Source organism: Henckelia pumila, chromosome 2, assembly GCF_033568475.1.
Source record: "Henckelia pumila isolate YLH828 chromosome 2, ASM3356847v2, whole genome shotgun sequence".
Lineage (NCBI taxonomy): Eukaryota > Viridiplantae > Streptophyta > Magnoliopsida > Lamiales > Gesneriaceae > Henckelia > Henckelia pumila.
Window position 1 is genome coordinate 78,934,215 of NC_133121.1, and position 5,372 is coordinate 78,939,586.

Consider the following 5,372-nt stretch of genomic DNA (forward strand, 5'->3'; position numbering starts at 1 on the left):
TGAGCAAAAGAAAAGAAGAAAGCAGAACATATACCCACATCGGCTTTCCTTGTACTGCACTTTAATTCAGTCTTGCTGCAGCATGAAGTTATTTATCTCATTGGCCTTATATCTGTGGCATTCCTGTATTTTTTAAAAATTCAGATAATAACTGTTGCTACCATAAATTCCTATTGTATTAATTAAAATGTAGTTTTGGTGACTTAGAAATTTAAACAATTGTAGGGGATGATCAATAAATTTTTGAGGTATTATGAAGATTTTGAATCACGTCCCATATTTGAAAGTGTTGAGGCAATGCTTAAATGGGCGGGATTATATGATCTCACTACGCAAACCTTGTGAAAAGAACTGGTGGAAATTGGATTGTCTCCTTCACTCGTACGAGAGCTCGTCACTGAAAGTTACTTGTTTCCCTTATCCGATACTCTGTTTCTTACTCTTACACACAACACTTTGCCTTGATGGAGCTGAAAATGCAGCATGTTTAAATTCATAGTCTCTTAAGCATCATCTTGAATGTGCTTGTCATGTTAATGGACCTCTACTAGTCATGGCAGAGCCAGAAGTTTTGCTATAATGAGGACAAAGAATTAAGAAAAACTCGAAACTTTAAGGGGACAAATCCATTATTATCACGTATATATAATTATAATTATATATTATATGAGCATATGCAAGTGTAAGAGAAATTTAAGAGGAAGAGGAGGAAATCACTCTTACCTGCCTCTAGTTCCGCGACTAATGACTATGAGTAAGCTATCCGTAGAATATAGGTGCATTTAGCTTGAGATGTTTTGAGGTTTTTCTTTTCTTTTGCAGCTGAGTATGAGATTTTTCTCACTTTTGTAGGTTATCACAAGAATAAACTACGGGCAAAGTGTGAACATCAGTGGAATCGCTGGCGCAGTTTCCTTGGCTGGATCAGGAGGTGGTTTATGGTTTGTCAAAGGAGAAAATAGGCAGTTGGCTGCTGGATTGATTCAGTTCAGATGTTCAGTTGCTCCTTAATGAAGAAATAAAGTCCATTTCTCACCTCGGAGACTTTTATGAGCTTAACTCAACTGCGGGAAAGAGTTACAACTGTCAAGTTACAGTTGTGGCAACACCCTTGGATGAGCTAAATATACGTTTCAGTCCTGCAATATCAATACCTCCGCCGGGGAAATTGCAGCACACACATGCAACTTTTGTTAGGGGTGTTTTAAATCCTGTGAGTATATACCACATCGTTGGAATCTTTTGTGTTCAATCACCTGATTCATTTTTTCCTTCTTATAATTAAGCATTTGTTTTAATTAGGTGTATTTTGGTCTGAAAGAGGTCAAGGACATCCCAGAATTAGTTGGCACATCAGAGTCCGCTGATATTTCTTTCTCGTGTATCAGCATTCTCAAGCAGCATGAGAAGGATATGACTGACAAAGTATTCTCCCGCCAAGAACTGGTGGATGACTTGCTTGACAAAATTTTCAGGTATGGCTCGAATTTCTTGTATATCATTTGCTTATACGATTTTGCGTCTTTTGATACTGGAATAGCTGGTCAGCCAAATACTACATTTTTTTTGTGTTCTGAAAGTTTGCCAACAGGAAAATAGAAATGCATTGAAATTTTAATTTGCAGTCCCTTACTTGCCTTTCAATTATTGGCACCATGATTCGTTTGATGAGGGGATTTCATGGATTTTTTGGGCAAAACTCAAAATTTTATACAATCATGAGTAAAATTTTGATTTATTTTATCATATGAAGATCCACACTGTCATCGATGCTAAAGAGTTCAGGATGGGAAGTACACTCCCTTTGTTTTAGAAAATCTTTTGGTTTCGTGAAAACGGAGTACTCAATGGAAGAAATTAATGAAGTACGTTCTGAATGGGCGAAATTCATACAAGATTATATTGATTACTAGGTATGTATATTTTATCGATTATATTTTATTCTGGACAACAAATCATGAAAGATTTGGATTCAGGGGAATGTAGCTGTACTTTGCTGTCTCAAGTTTCTTTTAACACTCTAATTGCAGTCTTATATTTGCAATCACGAAGAAGAAAAAGAGGGCATTGAAATTCGATTGAAATTTGAATCTCAGCCGAGATGAAATAATATGTCACCACTTGTGGCATGAAACAACAATCAGCAGAAGAATATAATTTAAGAAAGTGTATATGAAAGATGCAAATCTGAAGAGGAGAAGAAACTTATACGTCGGATTTCAATCAAAAGTGTTTATTCTCAGCATTACTATGTTTCGAGTCTCCACCATCATCATCATGTTGTTGTCGTGAATGATTTTGGAATAATTTTTTAATGGTATTTTTTTTCCAAGTAATTTTATTGTGCATGTACAGCTGAACTAAGCTACAGTCTCTTCTCATTACTTGGGCAATTAATTCTAGAGATGCACTGGAAAAATTCATCTTACTACAGCAGAAGGAATCCTTGATATCTGATTTGAAAGATGTGCTTGGTAAACCAAGGTATGAAGTTTTCACTCTCCATTTTTTTTGGAAAAAGTATGTTTTTATTTCTGATTTTTTCTTGTGATGTAGATTAGAACTTCTTCCTTTTTTGAGGTGCTATTTAACTATAGGATTGCTATATTTTGGCTACTGAAAAGAGTAAGCTATTAAATGTGTTAGCTTGGGTAGTAATGTTCTTGTGAGAGAGATAGAGATATTTGAGCTTGTCAAGAAGTGTCTGTTATTTATTTCATATAAAAGGAATTTAGTTGATTTTTTTGTGTCTGCGTGTCTACTAAGCATATTTTCTAACGAAAATATTCTTCACATGGTAATTAAGTGTTGTTTGTGGCTTGTCTAATGAGTGTGTGATGTTAGGAAATTTAGATTTTGAACAGAATGACCATGATTAATATGACTTATCACTTTTAATGGTGATTTTTTCTGAACAACATTTTCAGATTCTTGGAAGGATTCAGATGTGCCTATGTTGACTATATCAAACTGACGAAGTAATTTGTATATTGTAACTGCTTGCCGCTTTATTTACGTTATTTATTTGAAACTTGCGGCTTGCTATATACTTCTTGAACATTTGCATTTAATGTTGTAATTTTGTTTTGAATTGTTGCAGGAGATACAAGTGGATGTTGCTGAAACGAGTGATCCAAGTTAATTTATATAAATTAGTTCCTTGCTCTATTTTATAGTGTAGATTGAATTAGAATTAGAGTTTTGATTGATTTGTAATATTGAAAAATGTATATTAAATTTAATTTTGGAAATTTTAAATTTTCATTTATTTATAATATTAAAAATTTGTATATTAATTTTTTTTTTGTTTTTTATTTGAGAAACGACAACGGATTTTATCCGTTGTCTTTGTCATTTTAAAACTGTTGTATTTTTCAATGTTGTTAAAAGTTTGTTAAAAGACAACGGATAAAATCCGTTGTCATTGAGAGATACGACAACGGATTTTATCCGTTGTCGTAGGGCGCACTTTCAACAACACTGAAAAGTACAACGGTTTTCTGCAGCCTACGACAACGGATAAAATCCGTTGTCTTTAGCCGTTTTTTTTGTAGTGTTATTTGTGTTTTGTGTTGTGTTTTTAGTGCTAGAGCATTGAGAGCAATGCTTTAGATAAGTGTGGGGGGTGCATTCAGTGTTTTGTATTTTGTCTTGCATTTGTTTTCAATTCATATTTGCATATAGTTCGTGATTTTTTTCATGTTTGTTTTGTGTGCATAAGTAGGATGATGATTGTTAGCCTATGATGATGGAAGTGAAAAAATGAAATTTTTGGAAAATTTTACTCTTGATCCGATTTGAGAAACCGTAGGGTGTTTGTTGAATATTCTAAGCACGCTTGTTTAACCAGTGAAGTGTAGTGATGTATTAGATATTGTGGATGGCTGTTGGACCATTGTATGACAATAGGTGTTCGTGGAACTTGATGGTTCTTGAGTCTCGATGATCTTGTTGATATAGCATTTACTCTCTTGGGTACATTTGTTTTTTGAAAAAAAAAATTTAGTAAGGCATCAGTTCCATCCGGGCTTGAAATGTGAATGAAATCTTATTCACTATTGCATAGCTAAGTATGTGGGTAATTATTGGGACTGCAAAAGAAATCGAAAATTGGTGCGTAATCTGCTTAAGAGAGTTTGTGTTTTGTTGATGGATTGTTGGGAGGAGAGTTCTTGATTGTGAGGCTTGCACTGAATTATTTTTAGGTCGGCGAACTGATATGAATCTTATGTATGAAAGGCAACACGATTTCAATGAATCGCACCTCAATTCGATAACAAAAGAATTCAATAATGTTGTCCCGATCTTTTGAAACAAGTAAGTTTTCGGATATTCACCTCTAGTTGAACCCGTAACTAGCAACAGATATTCACGAAAAGAAAAACAATTAATAATTCAATTAGACCTTCAAAGGAACCTGTCTTTGACAACCCAAGTGAAAAATCAATTGACAAACAATTAATCACAACGGAACCTTCAGAGGAACCTGTCTCTGACAATCCACGAAGCTAATCAATTGACAAACGTCACAAAGTGTTTAGACTTTGATAAGTTTGATTTGATACACAAAGCAAAGCTTTGTCATAATTCTAGAAAGAATTATAATTGATAAAAATCAATTTCCATAATTTTCAATCTTAATACTACTAATATTTTCATCCACCTTACTGCACTCCATATGTTTTCCTCGTACTGCTTCTCGCCTATGTCTACCCCCATGTACTCTTCTCTCTTCATTCCAATTCTCATCAAAACTCTCCTCATCTCCTTAAAAATTATTTCCCTTCCTATCTTTATTTTTTTTTCCACTACCACTACTCTCCTCCAATCTACTCATCTGCTCATGAAGAAGTTCCAACTCCGACCTCATCACCCTAGTAAATTGCTCAATCAACACCTCCATTTGAACCTTGGAAATTCCTTGGTTCACACTTTCACTAGCATCTTTATTAGGATTCATGGTACCTGCAAGAAAAAAAAATTAGTAGTAAAATTCCTCACACAAGTTCTCACAGATCACTCCAAACGAATCACTCCAACACTCGTTTTCTTTTTATTTTTCTTTTTTTATGGCTATCTCACTTTTTTCATCACTCTTTTTAACTCAAAGACCATCTCACTCTTTTGAGCCATAAATATGTTATGCCTGCGTTGGAGGATCCCAATGAAGAGGGATATGATGCGGTGGTTGGAGAATTGTTAGTGACTAGGAGAGTGTTGAATATACAACAAAAGGAGGAGGAAGAAACTCAAAGGGAAAATTTATTCCATACTAGATGCTTTGTGAATAACAAAGTATGTAGTGTTATTATTGATAGTGGGAGTTGCACTAATATAGCGAGTTATGAGTTGGTGGAAAAGTTGAGTTTGCC

The 5,372-nt window shown here is 34.4% G+C and overlaps 1 pseudogene; it reads left to right on the forward strand.

Moving 5' to 3' along the window:
* Positions 1 to 228: 228 nt before the first annotated feature.
* On the forward strand, positions 229 to 3,142 carry LOC140877774 (farnesylcysteine lyase-like; annotated as a pseudogene).
* Positions 3,143 to 5,372: the final 2,230 nt, after the last annotated feature.